Source organism: Arvicola amphibius, chromosome 3, assembly GCF_903992535.2.
Source record: "Arvicola amphibius chromosome 3, mArvAmp1.2, whole genome shotgun sequence".
NCBI lineage: Eukaryota > Metazoa > Chordata > Mammalia > Rodentia > Cricetidae > Arvicola > Arvicola amphibius.
In genome coordinates, this window is record NC_052049.1 from 114,301,811 (window position 1) to 114,319,097 (window position 17,287).

At 44.1% G+C, this 17,287-nt stretch overlaps 1 long non-coding RNA gene across 1 annotated transcript; it reads right to left on the bottom strand.

Annotated features, from left to right (window-relative positions):
- Positions 1-2,906: 2,906 nt before the first annotated feature.
- On the bottom strand, positions 2,907-5,597 carry LOC119808821. The gene is made up of 2 exons (XR_005284564.1): positions 5,378-5,597; positions 2,907-3,461 (listed from the first exon to the last, which is right to left on the bottom strand). It is a non-coding gene; the product is annotated as an uncharacterized LOC119808821 (long non-coding RNA).
- Between the last annotated feature and the right edge of the window lie 11,690 nt (positions 5,598-17,287).

Genomic DNA, 17,287 nt, shown 5'->3' on the forward strand with positions numbered 1-17,287 from the left:
GGCAGACCCAGGACAAGAGCAAACAGATCTTGGGAGACTGTGGCTTCCTCAGTGGGGGAAAGGGCCAGGCTATCTCTGTCAGTGCAAAGATACACGCAGGCAAATTTGGGCAAATATTGCTGTCTTAAAGGACGTCAAAATCACAACCATCTGTAATGAGGTCTGGTACCCTCTTCTGGCCTGTAGGCATCTACGTAGACAGAATATTGTATACATAATAAATAAATAAATATTTTTTTAAAAAGGGACGTCAAGAGATGCAGGAAGCATGTGGCTTCAATAAACCTACCGTTTTGTTTTTTAAAATTTTTTAAATTTATTTTTATTATGTATACAATATTTTGTCTGTGTGTATGTCTGAAGGCCAGAAGAGGGCACCAGACCTCATTACAGTTGGTTGTGAGTCACCATGTGGTTGCTGGGAATTGAACTCAGGACCTTTGGAAGAACAGCCAATGCTCTTAGCCGCTGAGCCATCTCTCCAGCCCCCTAGACCTACAGTTTTTATCAAGGGCTGGGTCCTTATGAGAACGCTCAAATAGAAAACAGTCATTGTCAAGGGGCTATTTAGGCCTAATCTTATAGTCTCTTCTTTTACTAAAAACTACATTTAGTTGTGTGTGTGTGTGCGTGCGTGTGCGTGTGTGTGTGTGTGTGCAAACGCGTGGGCTTGCACATGTGCTGTGAGTATCTCCCAAACTTGTCACTGGTGTGTGGTGTGGATATATATGAATGGCTTCTCTATACCTTTACGCTTTGATTTGACCCAAAGAAACTATAACGAGTCTGTTATTCCCATATGCTTGAGAAACCTCAGTTATTAGAGGAAATATAATAGCTTGAAAGAATGTAGCTAGAATTTTGGGGAGTTAGAGTAGATTAATAGATTCCTTACCCCTGGTTTTTAGAAATTTGCAACAAAATGTAATATGTTTTAATTTAGAAAAAAATAAGAGAGCTGGGCAGGTGAATCTCTGTGGTTTTGAGGCCAGAGTGAGTTCTAGGACAGCCGGGGCCACACAAAGACATGGTTATGTCTCGAAAAAACCAATAAAGAAAAACAACAATAACAACAACAAACAGGATTGGGATTTTTACTTCTGAAAGGGACCTGTGGAGAGCTGTCTTCACTTCAAAGGTCAAACAGAGCTAGACAGCACCATCTATGGACCAGGAGGTGGTCCTCACCAGGTACCTGATTGCTGGAGCCTGTACTTGGAGGACCCAGTCTCTAGGGCTGTGGGAGATAAACGTGTGGGTTTAAGGAAAGAAAATGAAAACTGGGCTTATATGAGCATTATTATCGTGAGATTTGTGCTCTTCTGAGCCTTCTTATCTGTGGTATTTAGTTAGAGCATTCACAACAGCTGCCTGACTTCTGAATGGTCCTGCTTTGGCTGGGGAAGTCCCCTTTGAGGAAGCTTTTGTTTCTTTTTCTTTTCTTTTTTTTTAAAATGGGGTCTCATGTATCCCTAGCTGATCTCAAATCTGATGTGTAGTCAGATGACCTTGCATTTCTGCTCCCCCTGGCTCCTTCAGCCAAAAGCTAGAATTGCAGTGTGCACCTCTGCCCCAGGCTCTTCGGTGAGTTTCAATTTTAATCCTCTTATTTATACATTTATTATTTATTTATCTTCTGTGTGCGTGTGGACACATACACATGCGAGTGTAGGCATATGGGTACGTGTGTGTGCACTCCTGGCATGGTATGTAGAGGTATGAGGACAACTTTCAGGTGTTCACCAGGCGGGACCTGGGCTTGGTGATCAGACCCGACAGTAAGCACCTTTACTGGCTGAGCCAACTCCTCAACCCTCTGGTGAGTTTTGAGGGAGCGCACCTGCGACTTCTATTATAGATGCCAAGAACAGCTGCCTCTTACAGCCCAGGAGCAGGCCTGTAATCCTACTATTAGGAGGCTGAGGCAGGGGGATTATGAGTTTGAGGCCATGCTGGGCTTCACAGTGAAACTCTGTATGGACAGAAGGAGTGAGGGAAAGGAAGGAAGGAGGGAGGGAGGAGGGAAGGAGGGGAGGGAGGGAGGGGAAGGAGCAGTATAACTCTCTCCAGGGGTCTGGTTTATGGTGACAGTGGTCATGTTTGTCTCCTACTTTTCCTGTTGTCTTTTTTCCAAGCTTTGGATAAATTAAAGAAACAAAACCCCAAAAACAACGAACTAGTTTAATCAATTCAATTTTGGCTCAAGTCTTCAGCACAAGGTCCATGGCTTTACCCCACACACCTGCCCAGTGTTTTTTGGGGGGGAGTCTCATGTGCCTTGGCCTTTGTAAACCACAGCCTCTTTCCTGCCTGCACCAGTCATACTGACCCGTCTGCTGGACCCGGTCCTCAGTAGACTGATGGTTCCTCGAGGAAAGAGCCATCCTCTTCGTTCTACGCTAGTGCCTTGGCCTAGCCTCCTCTGGCCCAGTTAGGCCTAGGTCATTTCTAGCAAGCAAGATACAGGACAAATGGAGAATGACCTCTTGGCTTGGGCGATCAGTCCCATTTGCCCTGCTCAGGTGCGCTGACATCTGCTCTTAAGTTTTCAATGAGGTCCTGAGTTCAAGGTGGGGGGGGGAAATGTCCTGCTATGGGTCTGGGGAACTCTGTACTTCATTTATTAACTTCGCAGGCGCTGTGTGTGTCTGATCTGCCTGCCCGTACCTTTTGTGTTCGGGATTACGGATTCGAGCTGCCGTGCCTTGTTTATCCAGTGCTGGACACTGAACTCAGCCTTGTGTATGCTAGGCAATCACTCTCATCGACTGAGCCACATTCCCAGCCCTGTTATTACATTTTGAAATAGTGTAATGGTCTAGATTATGTAGTCCAGGTTAGCCTTGAATTCCTGACCCTTTTGTATCAGCCCTAAATGCTGGGATTATAAGAATACATCACCATACTCAAATTAAGTTTTTATTTATGAATATATATCCCAAAGATTTTAAGTTAAAAATAGGTTGACAATTACACAACTCTATTGTTACACTTTGGATTTGAGGTGTTCCTCAGATGACCCTCTGGTAAGATCTGACCATTAGCCCATGGCACTCCTGGGGGAGAGGGTAGAATCTTTAGGATGGGACGTAGTGGGTGAGTCGCTGGAGGAACCACAGTTCTTGAAAGCGACAGAGGTAGCCGGTCCCTTTTGCTCTCCTTCTTTGCTTTCCTGCCAATACACGGTAAGCATCTTCCTTTGGATACGCTCTTGCTATGATGTCATGCCTTGCCACAGGTCCAAAAGTAGCAGGCTAACTGGCCTTGGCACCTCTGAGACCCTTAACCAAAATAAACATTTTTTTTCTTGTTAGGTTGATTTCTTTGGGGTGTTTGTACAGGCAACCGAAAGCTGATGAACACAGTGTGTGTTTGTATGTGTCAGTCCAAGGCTGTGAAGAGGCTTTTGGGACCTTGGTATCCATCAGTCAGAGAGCATGCTGGGTGCTGAACAGGAGGCCCTGAAAAATGGCAGGAAGGAGATTTGAAACAACTGTTCCATGAGTGAGTTCTCTGACCAGGCCTTTGGAAAGTATGGAGGGAGGGGGTTGAAGGAGGGAAAACAGATTGAAAGAGAAGGCTAACTACCCTTCCATGATGGCCAATGAGAAATGTCCAGTAGCAAGGGTTGTGGCACGTTCTTGGGGTGACGGAGATAATTCTCATTGCTGACTAATGTGAGGTGTTTTTGAAAGACAATTATCTATACTAAATGGGTTGTGTAATCCTTAGACTGTGACGTCAGTGATGAAGAGAAGAGGCAAAGGCAGTTAGTTCCACAAAGGGTGGAATTGGAATTTGAACCTGGGATAACCAACTTGGCAAACTTTTCTGTTAGCTACCCAGATGTGATGGCAAAACCCTCACAAATGAACATGGATGCTCCCGCACAAGGGCAGGCTGGATTCTGCCTCATCATGTTCCAAGCCCAGAATCAGGCTTCCATAGGAGTAAGGAGTTCAGAAGCCAAAGGAGCCAGTCCAAGGACTCCTGAGGAGGAAGGAGTTTCCATTTTTATTTTATAAATTTCTAGAACATTGGATTTTTAAAAAATATTTGTTTTTATTTTCTGTGCATGAGTGTTTTGTTTGCATCTATGTGTATGAACCATGTGCAGTGCATGCTTGGTACCCACAGAGGTTAGAAGAGGGCATCGGATACCCTGGAACTGGAGTGACAGACAGTTGTGCGGTACCATGTGGGTGCTGGAACCACGTCTAGGTCCTTAGCAAAACAACAACTGCTGGCAACCATTGAGCCGTTGCTCCAGCCCAAGCTGTGGAATCTAAAAAAGAAATTTTGTACTGCTTTTTTTTTTTTTTTTTTTTTTTTTTTGGAGACAGGGTCTCTCTACGTAGCCTTGGCTGTTGTGGAACTCACTATCTAGACCAGACTGGCCTCAAACTCACAGAGATCTATCTGCCTCTGCCTCTGCCTCCCGAGTGCTGAGATTAAAGGCAAGCCTGGCCTTATACTACTTTTTATTTGGGGGAAATATTTAATGTGACATCTACCGTTTCAACCATTTTAAGCAGTGCTATTCAGAGACCTTGCTAGATTCCCAGTGCTGTGCAATCACCAGCATCTTTTCCCACGAGTCTTCAAGTCGCCCTATGGTACACAACTATCTTCTGAGCCAAACTCCCACCATCTTCAGGAGTTTGGCAGGGCCTCCTGGCAAAAGATGAGCACAGCTGGTCTTGTTGACTACTTACTTTGCCTCACAGAAGGAAGAGGCCAAGGAGGGTCAAGGAAACCTGACCTGAGTATCCCGTCACCCCTCCCAACCAGTCACGTGCAACTCGGCCCTAATCGCACCTGGTCTTCGGAGAGGGGCTGGAGGGTATAGACAGGGAAAGATAAGCATAGGAGGTTCTGTCTACACAGCCGTGGGGAAGTCACTATCCCTGCTGGGTGTTTTATGTCATGTGATCTTGCCAGGAACCTCTCCATCGCTGTGTAAGAAAACCCAGGAAATGTACCAGTTCCACAGTGAACTTTGGAATCATACCTTGGTTTGTCCTTGGACCTTAGGCAGAGGCGCAGATGTTTGTGTTTTCCCCAGGGAAAGAATTGTGACAGCACACTCCAAACAGAAAACTCATTCCTGAACTAAGCCATTGTGAACACAGGGATGAACTCAGGGGTTCAGGGGTACCTGCTTCCATTCCAGTCCCTGCTCCTTGTGCTTTTGACTGTGTGTCCAGGGGGATCACATGGCGATTCTATGCTTAACTTTTTAAAAAGATCTCTCTCTCTCTCTCTCTCTCTCTCTCACCCCCCCCCCGTGCATGCGTGCATACCGTGTGCAGTTGCACACACCTGTGCATGTGCCTAAAGGCCAGAAGATGGCCTTGCTGTCCCCTTTGTCACTCACCACTTCTGTTGAGGGAGGGTCACTCCCTGAACCCGGGTTTCCATTTTTCTTGGCTGCACTGAAAGCGAGTAAGCCCCAAGGATCTTCCTGTCCCCGACCTACTGAAGCTGGACAGTAGGCACTGGTAGTTCTCTGAGTGCTTCACCAGCCCAAGTTGCTTGTCACCCACCCCCCACCACTCCCGAGTTCAAAGGTCAGCAGGCCTCTGAGAAGAACAAAGGGGGCACTACCGTTGGAGTCTCTGGTGTCCCCAGTGGCCCTGATCAGATGCCCTCCTGCACCCTCACTGATCTTGCTGCCTTTGAGAGATTGTCCTGGCAGGGTCAAAATCAGCTCCTGTCTGGGATGTCCTGTCCATCTGTTGTCGGCATGGGACACCCACTGTCCCCAGGGGAAAAGTTCAAGGCTGCTCTGCAAAGAGAGAAACAAGTCTGAGGTCCACCGGGGATGTCTGTGTGTGGGAACGAAGAGAGTGGGGTCCTGGTTGTCCTGCCATGGGGGACAAGCAGCTGATGACACAGGGGAATATTAGAGACCCCAGAATTTCCAGGACACAGGAAGGAGGAGAATCTAAGATATGGGTTAGTGCTTTGGGGATTAAAGACGGGAACCTAGAGCCAAATACAATGTAGGATGGTGGACACCACCCGGTGTCCCTGATCATAACTGCAGGTCCCCACTAGAAGGTGCTCAATAAACATTTGTTCAAGTAGTAACTGACGATTAGCAAATCCTTTTATTGCTAAGCCTTATGGTCACACACGTTCATCACATCAAAATAACACCCAATGTTTCTCAAGGGGATTATGTCACTTCATCTTCTCCAGCCACGGGTGGTCCCTGCAATCCTTGGTGCTGGTATTCACACCTCATGTGGTCTCTCTCCTACTGCAACAGGCTGACCTGTGTGATCAAGGAGCTGTCGTGGAGGACAGAACGTATGTTCCCAAAGTAGGGTGGAGAGGGCATTGTGGCTCCCTGGTTGTAGTTCTCCTGGGACCTACCACTGCTCTAGGAAGGTGAGTCACCGTGTCTGAGGAGCACTCCAGCAGTCATAGGGAGTAGTTCCCTGTAGGGATAGATGGAAACACTTGCCCCAACAGCTAGCAGTGATGCTGCTAGCCACGTATGTGGACCCTGCCTTGGGAAGGTGACCCACACCGCAATGCCCCCAGCCTCAGTCCAGCCTTTAAAAGGTGATTGCTCTTGTTTGCAGCCTCCTGACAGGTCCACAGAAATGGCGAGACGAGGCTGAAGAGCGCGCTGGTGAAGTGGCTTTGCCAGGCCAAACCTGGAGCACCTGGTTTGATCTCCGAACCACGCCAATTAAAAAAACCAAAGAAGAAGAGAGAGATGCGACGAGAGGAGAGAGATGAGAGAGGAGGAGAGGAGAGAGGAGAGATGAGAGAGATGAGGTCGGAGATGAGAGCGAGGAGAGAAGAGAGAGAGAGAGAGAGAGAGAGAGAGAGAGAGAGAGAGAGAGAGAAAGGCCTAGTGGTACACATGACATGTATAATTCCAGCACTGGAGAGACAGAGGTAGTAGATCCCCGGGGTTCGCTGGCTAGTCAGCCCAGCCTAATCAAAAATCAAAATGAAGCTGTTTTCTCTGTCCAGATGCTGCATTTCAGACTTTCCTTCCTGGGGCCCACAGGGAAATAGCTTCTGTATTTGTACCTCTGCACAGTCTCTACGCAGAGACTCTTTCGTGGAACCCCCAACATTTACAGAGAATATCAAGCTGGATGGGGTCTGCACTTCACAATTGTTTCTGGATGAAGGATCTTGGGCTCTGTTCTCCTCAGTTGCTCTCTCTCTCTCTCTCTCTCTCTCTCTCTCTCTCTCTGTCTCTCCTTCCCTCCATCCCTCTCTCTCTGTGTGTATGAAAAATCACATTATTCATTTAGTCTGTTTGTGTCTGCGTTTTTTGTTTGTTTGTTGTTTATTTTCTGAGACATGGCTTGTCTCTGTGTGTCAGGCTGGCCTTGAACTTGCTATGTAGCTGAGGATGGCCTTGAACTGCTATGTAGCTGAGGATAGCCTTGAACTTGCTATGTAGCTGAGGATGGCCTTGGACTCCTGAACCCCTATTTCCACTGTCCAAGGTTTGGAATTGCAACCGTGTACTGCTCGTGGCTCTACATGCTCATTATTTATTACGACACGTGTGGCTGATGACCCAGAGTGTTTGAGAAGGGCGAAGCTTTCCTAATCCATACGCAGGTGCAGCATCACCCAGCAGGCATTCTGCTGGAATTCCTTAGCCCTTTGTTTACCAACGTGGTGAACAAACTGGAGCTCACCTTTCCCTACTGCCAGCTTAGGACCAGCACTTTCAGGCCCGCTAAATTCACCCTAACTAGTGCACTTTCTTCATAATTACCCCTCCCCAAAGTTGTTGTGCTTTATTCTTCCCTCTTCCTGTCCTTTTGAGTCTATAAATATTTTCTGTAAAATGATCTCTTCTCTGTTTTTAGGAGAGGTTCAGCCCCAAGTAAAAGCAGGTACATATACTCTGTTAGCCATTTCTGTGCAGCTGTCTACATAAGTGACCTGGACAGATTGCCAAAGGCTTTGCTGTGTGTCCCTCCACTAGCATGGAAGCCATTGGTGCCAGACACCAGGGAGGGCTGCAGTGCTGGGGCAAAGGGTCCATGGGCAGGAATGACCTTGTCCACATTCTTCCAGCTACACTTTCAGTCTGGGAGAGAATCATGACATACATGTGTCTCATCATAGAATGTTCACTGAAGTCTTATTTACAGCATATTTTATTGTTTTTAAATTTTTTATTTATATGTATGTGTGTGCCTCTGTGTGTATGTATATATACTACATGAGTGCAGGTATCCCAAGTAGCCAGAAGAGGGTGCTGAATCTCCTGTTACAGTTGTTCTCTCTCTAGTCCTATCTATAATTCTAAAACTTGGAAACAATGCAGTAAGAGGAAAATGCTTGACCACAAGCTTGAATATCCTGAACACAAGCTCTATGCCCCCAGCCAGTGGCCTTTTATGGTGATGCTTTGTAGTGAACCCAGGGCTTCTTGTCTGCTGAACAAACACTCTACCAAATGAGCTACACCCCCAGCTCTATGAGTCTGAAGACACTCTGTACAGAGGCCAATGGAAGATGAGGGGTAGTGCTCCTAATCTCAGTTCTTCCAGAGGCTTAGGTGGGAGGGTCCCTTGAGCCCAAGCATTGGTGTCCAACTTGACAACATTGTCAAAACTTGTCTTAAAAATAAATAACAATGTGCCGCACATGCGTAGTGGTGGCACATGACTGTATTCACAGCACTAGGAGCTCTGTGAATTTGAAGCCATCCTGATCTACAGAGCGAGTTCCAGGTCAACAGGGCTACTACATATTAACAAATAAACACCCTCTGAGCTGTTTTTTTTTTTTTTTTTACACTGTTTGGTGAAACCCTGTCCCTTGAATCTGGCATGACTCCCTTCTGATGATAATTACGTACGTGGCTGAACCCCTTCCCAGGGGAAACCTGGAGCCAGTGTGACGGCCAGCTCCTGTACCTTTGGCCTCTTACTGCCTCCGTGACTGTGGGTTTGGCTTTGTTTTGTTGTTTTTACCAGCTCATGAGCCTCTGCTGTTTTGTTATCCTCTCTGGCCTCAGGTTCACCTTTTTCTTCCCCCTGCCCTGATCTCCACCATCACCATCTCAGCATTTATTTCCAGTAGCCGTGGGTCTCTGATGGTGAGAGGGGTCCTCTCTAAACACAGGCTGAGCAAGTAAATACCATTTATCTTGTTTGGCGCATCGACACGGTGTGTACTCACTATGCTGAGGACATCTCTGGTATCTATCAGTCCACGTCAGTGGCCCCACCCAGCATTGCGCCATGAACAAGGGTCACCGACATACACATCAGGCTGACGGCATTTCACAGACCCTGTGGACCATGGTCTCAGAGAGTAGACAGGTCATAGAGGCATTCCTGAGGCCTGAGGACTTAGTGTCCTAGTTGTAGCTAGATCTGGTTCTAACTACAAAGGGGTCAGGAGAAGAGTGACACGGAGCAGGGTATGGACAGAAGGACAGCCCACTCTCAGAGTTGACAGGGTAGTTGCACCTTGACTTGGCTGTCCGTCCCCTGGCTGGCCCTGGGCTTCTCTTCCTGTATTCACCTGAGACACCATGTGTCCCCAACAGCCTTCTCCCTTGAAAGATAAACATCATGGGACAAGGGGAGGGGCCCTGGCTTCCCCATGAGCACTGGCTTCTCCCGCTGGGGAGTGTAGCTGATTCAGCTCTTGTTTTGGATAGGAACTGGGTTCTTGATTGACTTCTGAGCACAAGGCAGTGAGCTGAACTGGACATTAGAGGCCACAAGCTGGGAATTGGCCCATGGCAGGACCTTGTGACATCTCTTTGAACCCTGGATTGTCTATAAAGAGAAACGTCTGCCTTGGAGTATTGATTAGTGCTAGAGATGCAGTTTATACTGTTCATGGAGGGTGTTCTGTGAAAGAGACCATCTATTAGCTTTCTCCAGCCTTCCTGGGCCCAGACTCAGGAAGATCCAGGCCTCCTTCCCCATTGCGACTTGCCGCTCTAGCTGACTGTCTTTTCCCTGGCACACTGACTGGGGGTTGTGTTTTATTTTCCTCCCACACATGACAGAGCAGCAGTTCTCTGCCTGTGGGCTGCGGCACCTGCAGGGACTGAGTGACCCTTTCACAAGAGTCATCTGAGCCCATCAGAAAATGGATGTTTACATGATGATTCCTAACAGTGGCAAAATTACAGTTATGAAGTGAGCAACAGAAATATCACAAGATGGGGGTCACTCCGACATGAGGAGCTGTACTGAAGGACCACAGCGTTAGGAAGGCTGAGAGCCACCATTTTAGGAAGAGTCGATTCCTTTGCCAACTCCATGTTTGTCTCCGACCTTTTCTCTTACTGATCTACAGTGGCCTCTTTTCCATCCAGGGTTTACTCTTTTGTGTATTTTTGTGTAGCCACAGTGACATGCAGCCTTGTCTCACATTTTATAATCAGGCAGCTATAATACCCTTGTCCATATCCTCCAGTAGCTTGCTGCCTCTTTCACTGTTTGGGGCATGATTCCCTGTTGACACATATGTACCATGTCTGTTCATCCTTATCAGTTGTGTGCTGCTCCAATTAAGGAGTAATTTACTTGTCCATCTGTGCATGAAGAATATTTAAGTGGCTTTTAAAAAAATCCTGTTTTTTTAAATTAATTAATTAATTAATGTGTATTTGTGTGTGTCTTTCTGTTTGTGTCTATGTATGTGTGTGTCTGTTTGTGTCTGTGTATTCTGTGTATGTTCTGTGTCTCTGTGCACATCTGTCTGTGTCTGTGTGTGTGTCTGTCTGTGTCTGTGTATGGTCTGTGTCTCTGTGCGCATCTGTGTCTGTATGTGTGTATGTGTGTGTCTGTGTGTGTGTGTGTCTGTGTCTGTGTGTGTATGTGTGTATGTGTGTGTGTCTGTGTGTATATGTGTGTATGTGTGTGTGTCTGTGTGTCTGTGTGTGTGTCTGTGTGTCTGTGTCTGTGTCTGTGTGTGGATTATGTGGAGCTTGAAGACTGCTTTCTAAAACGTTACAGTAAAGCATTGCTTTCCTGGGCTGGAGAGATGGCTCAGGGCAACAACACATACCGCACTTGCAGAGAACTAAGTTTGGATCCCAGCAGGGCAACTCATAGTAACTCCAGCTCCAGGTGATCTGATTCTCTCTTCTGCTCACTGAAGGCATCTTCACTCTGTGTATAAACACACATACATAGACACAATTCAGAATAATAGCATAGGGATTGGAGAGCTGGCCCACCAGCTAGTGTCCTTGGCACACTTGCAGAGGGCCTAGGTTCAGTTTCCAGCACCCAGATGCTGGTTTAGAACCATCCATAGCTTCAGTTCAAGGGGTCCAATACTCTCTTTCAGCCTCTGCAGTTTCCAGATACATACACAGTGCACTTACATACATACAGGCAAAATACTCATACACATAAAATAAAAGTGAATATATCTTGCCAGACATGGTTCTGCACATCTTTAATCCCAGTACTCAGTGGGCTGGAGAGATGGCTCAGTGGTTAAGAGCACTTAACCTGAAACAGTGAGCTCAATAAAAGCAGGTATAGGGGAGCAACTGCTGTGCGAGTGGGCCAGAACCAGAGACCCCTGCAGGTCCAGGCATGAATCTGGGACCTTCAAAAGAGTAGACCTGAGCCAGGACCCCTGCAGGTCTGGGCATGAGTCTGGGACCTCTGATGGAGTAGCCAGGAACCAGAAACCTCTGCAGGTCGAGGCATGAATCAGAGACCTCTGAGGGTGTAGGCCTGAGCCAGGTCCTCTGTGGGTCAGAACACACCCAAGTCTGGGACCTCCAAGGGAGAAAATCAGAGTCAGAGACCTTTGCAGGACCAATCCCAAGCCAGGGGCCTCCAAAGGAGCAGGTCCAGACCAGGGACATTTACAGAAACAGGTCTGAACTGGCAACCTAGATCAGAGCAAGCCTGAGGCAGCAAACTCCACAGGAGTGGAGCAAACCCCTGGAGCACTGAGCGACCCCCAGGAACACAGAGTGACCAATGGGGTAAGTAGAACTGTGGCACTGACTATACCATGAGGAACAACCATCTGAGCCTTGTATCCACTGGCACCTAGAAGACTAATCACCAGAGTCACAGACAGCACCAACCACACCAATCAGAGGAAAAGATGAGTAGACAAGGTAAGAACACATGCAACACCACAGAGAGCAACATGACACCAGTAAAATCTAGAGAACCTACAGCAGCAAGATTTGAACAACCAAATATAGATGAAGTAGAAGAAAATGACCTAAAAAAAAAACTTCAGGAGAATGTTTGAGATTCTCAAAGAGGAAATGAGAAATTCCCTCAAAGAAATGGAGGAAAAAACAAACAAAAAATTGGAAGACATCAGCAAATCCCTTAAAGAAAACCAAGAAAAAGCAATCAAACATATGAAAGAAACTATTCAAGACTTGAAAACTGAAATAGACAATAAGGAAAACAGAAGCCGAGGGAATTATAGAAATAGAAATCATGAGAAAACGATCAGGAACCACAAATGCAAACATAAACAGCAGAATACTAGAGATGAAAGACAGAATCTCAAGTGCTGAAGATACAATAGAGGAAATAAACTCATCAGTCAAAGAGGACATTAAGTCTAACAAGCTTAACATAAAATATCCAGGAAATAGGGAACACCATGAAAAGACCAAAACTAAGAATAATAGGTATAGAAGAAGAAGTTCATCTCAAAAGCAAAGAAAATATACTTAACAAAATCATAGAAGAAAACTTTCCCAACCTAAAGAAAGATATGCCTATGAAAATACAAGAAGTGTACAGAACACCAAATAGACTAGATTAAAAAAAAGTCCCCTCATCACATAATAATCAAAACATTAAACATACAAACAAAAGAATCTTAAGAGCTGTAAAGGAAAAAAGGCCAAGTAACATATAAAGGTAGACCTATCATAATTATACCTGACTTCTCATTGGAGACAATGAAAGCCAGAAGGTTGTGGTCAAGCGTTATGCAGACACTGGGACCACAGATGCCAGCCCAGACTACTAATACCCAGGAAAGCTTTCAATCACCATAGAAGGGCAAAACAAGATATTCCACGACAGAACCAGATTTCACCAATACCTATCCACAAACCCATCCCTACACAAAATACTAGAAGGAAAACTCCAACCCAAGGAAGTTGACTACATCAACAAAAACAGAGATAATTGATGATCTCACAACAGCAAATCCCAAAAAAGAGAAAAACACACAAATTAACTTCAATTAACATCACCAATAACATAAACTAAATTAACAGGAGATAAGAATCACTGGTCATAAATATCCCTTAATGTAAGTGGACTCAACTCACCTATAAAAAGACAGGCTAAGCCGGGCGGTGGTGGCGCACGCCTTTAATCCCAGCACTCGGGAGGCAGAGGCAGGCGGATCTCTGTGAGTTCGAGACCAGCCTGGTCTACAAGAGCTAGTTCCAGGACAGGCTCCAAAGCCACAGAGAAACCCTGTCTCGAAAAACCAAAAAAAAAAAAAAAAAAAAAGACAGGCTGACAGATTGAATACGAAAACAGAACCCATCCTTCTGCTGCATACAAGAAGCACACATCAACCTCAAAAACAGACATTGCCTCAGAGTAAAAGGTTGGGGGAAAAATTCAAATAAAATGGACCTAAGAAACAAACTGGTATAGCGATCCTAATATGATGGGGAAGTTCAGCCAATCACATTCTGTTTAGGGTGTGTCCCCCTGGGGCCAAGTAAAACAGATAAAAGATCCAGGTGCTCTCGCCTTGGTCTCTTTTGTTCCCCGTATGGCTGGAACCCTGGTTTTGTAAGCTCCCTTTCATCCGTTTATTAAAGCTGAATCTATTATGTTAAACTGGTCTGGTTAATTCTAATTACCGATCGACCACCCCCATTGCTAATATATAACAAAATAGACTTCAAAGTCAAATGAATCAAAAAAGACAAAGAAGGACATTTCATATTAGTCACAGGAAAAATTCATCAAGAGGAAATCTCAATACTGAACATCTATGCCCCAAATACAAGGACACCTTCATATTTAAAAAAAACACTTCTAAAGCTTAAATCATACATTAAACCCCACACACTAATAGTGGGAGACTTTAACACTCCACTCTCAGCACTGGACAGGTCAGTCAGACAAAAAATTAACAGAGAAATAAAGGAACTAACAAATGTTATGACTCAGATGGACTTAACAGACATTTATAGAATATTCCATCCAAACATAAAAGAGTATACCTTCTTCTCAGCACCTCATGGAACCTTCTCAAAACTGACTACATACTTGGAAACAAAACAAACCTCAACAGATACAAAAAATTGGAATAACCCCATGTATCTTATCAGATCACCATGGCTTAAAATTAGAATTCAACAGCAATACTAATTCCAGAAAGCCCACAAACACATGGAAATTTAAAAAAAATGCTCTCCTGAATCATCAATGGGTCAAGAAAGAAAGAAAGGGAGAAATTAAAGACTTCCTAAAATTCAGTGAAAATGACCACACAACATACCCAAATTTACGGAGCACAATGAAAGCAGTGTTAAGAGGAAAGTTCATAGCACTAAATGACTACATAAAGAAGCTGGAAAAATCCCACATTAGTGAATTAACAGAACATTTGAAAACTTTAGAACAAAAAGAAGCAAATGCACACAAGAGAACTAAACAGCAGGAAATAATCAAATTGAGAGCTGAAATCAAGAAAATAGAAACAAAGAAAACAATACAAAGAATCAATGAGACAAAGAGTTGGTTCTTCAAGAAAATCAACAAAATAGAAAAACCATTATTCAAACTAACCAAAAGGGAGAGAATATCCAAATTAACAAAATCAGAAATGAAAAGGGTAACATAACAACAGACATGGAGGAAATCCAGAGAATTACCAGATCATAATTTGAAAACCTGTACTCCACAAAATTGAAAAACTTAAAGAAAATGGACAACTTTGTGGGTAAATATCTCTTACCAAAATTAAATCAATACCAGATAAGCAAATTAAACAGACCTATGGCTGTTGAAGATATAGAAATAGTCATCAAAAGTCTCCCAACCAAAAAAAGCAGAGGACCAGATGGTTTCAGCTCAGAATTCTATAAGATTTTCAAGGAAGAACTAATATCAATACTCCTGAAATTGTTCTACACAACAGAAACAGAAAGAAAACTGCCAAACTCTTTCTATGAGGCTACAATTGCCTTGATACCCAAACCACATAAAGACATTACTAGGAAAGAGAATTACAGACCAGTCTCACTCATGAACATTGATGCAAAAATACTCAACAAAATATTGGCAAATCGAACCAAGTACACATCAGAACCATCATCCACCATGATCAAGTCGGCTTCATCCCAAAGATGTAGGGATGGTTCAACATATGAAAATCTGTCACTGTAACCCACCACATAAGCAAACTGAAAAATAAAAAACACATGATCATCTCATTAGATGCTGAAAAAGGTTTTGACAAAATATAACATTCCTTCATGATATAGGTCTTGGAGAGAGCAGGGATACAAGGAACATACCTAAACATAATAAAGGCAATATACAGCAAGTCAACAGCCAACATCAAACGAAATGGAGAGAAACTCACAGCGATCCCACTGAAATCAGCAACAAGACAAGGTTGTCCATTCTCTCCATATCTATTCAATATAGTTCTCAAGGTCTTAGCTAGAACAATAAAACACCAAAAGGAGATTAAGGGGATACAAATTGGAAAAGAAGTCAAACTCTCACTATTTTCTGATGATATGATAGTTTACATAAGCGACCCCAAAAGTTCTACCAAGGAACTTCTACAACTCATAAACACTTTCAGTAATGTAGCAGGATACAAGATTAACTCAAAAAATCAGTAGCTCTCCTGTACACAAATGATAAATGGGCTGAAAAAGAAATCAGAGAAACATTACACTTTTCAATAGCTACAAATAGCATAAAATATCTGGGACTGACTCTGACCAAACAAGTGGAAGACTTGTATGATAAGAACTTTAAATCTTTAAAGAAAGAAATTGAAGAAGACACCAAAAGTTGGAAAGATCTCCCATGCTCTTGGGTAGGTAGAATTAACATAGTAAAAATGGCAATCTTACCAAAAGCAATCTACAGATTCAATGCAATGCCCATCAAAATCCCAGCAAAATTCTTCACAGACTTTGAAAGAACAGTACTCAACTTCATATGGAAAAGCAAAAAACCCAGGATAGCCGAAAACAGTCCTGTACAATAAAAGAACTTCTGAAGGCATCACAATCCCTGACTTCAAATTCTATTATTACAGAGATACAGTACTGAAAACAGCCTGGTATTGGCATAAAAACAGACAGAAGGACCGGGCGGTGGTGGTGCACGCCTTTGGTCCCAGTATTCTGGAGGCAGAGGCAGGCGGATCTCTGTGAGTTCGAGGCCAGCCTGGTCTACAAGAGCTAGCTCCAGGACAGGTTCCAAAGCCACAGAAAAACCCTGTCTCGAAAAAAAAATTTTTAAATTTAAAAAAATTTAAAAAAAGACAGGAGGAACAATGGAAGCAAATCAAAGACCCAGATATTAATACACACACTTGTGAACACCTGATTTTTGACAAAGAAGCAAAAAAATCAAATGGAACAAAAAGCATATTTAACAATTGGTGCTGGCATAACTGGATATCAGCATGTAGAAGAATGAAAATAGATCCATATCTATTACCATGCACAAAACTCAAGTCCAAATGGATGTAAGACCTCAACATAAAGCCAGCCACATTGAACCTCATAGAAGAGAAAATGGGAAGTACACTTGAACACATTGGCACAGGAGACTGCTTCCTAAATATAACACCAGTAGCACAGACATTGAGAGAAACAAGTAATAAATGGTACTGCCTGAAACTGAAAAACTTGTGTAAAGCAAAGGACATGGTCAACAAGACAAAACAGCAGCCACAGAATGGAAAAAGATCTTTACCAATCCCACATCAGACAGAGATCTGATCTCCAAAATATACAAAGAACTCAAGAAATTGGACACCAAAAGATCACATAACCCAATTTAAAAAATGGAGTCCAGACTTAAACAGAGAACTCTCAACAGAGGGATCTAAAATGGTTGAAAGACACTTAAGGAAATGCTCAACGTCCTTAGTCATCACAGAAATGCAAATAAAAACAACTCTGAGATTCCATCTTACACCTGTAAGAATGGCCAAGATCAAAAACACTGATTACAACTTATGCTGGACAGGATGTGGGGTAAAGGGGACACTCCTGCATTGCTGGTGGGAGTGCAAGTTGGTATAGCCCCCTTGGATATCAGTGTGG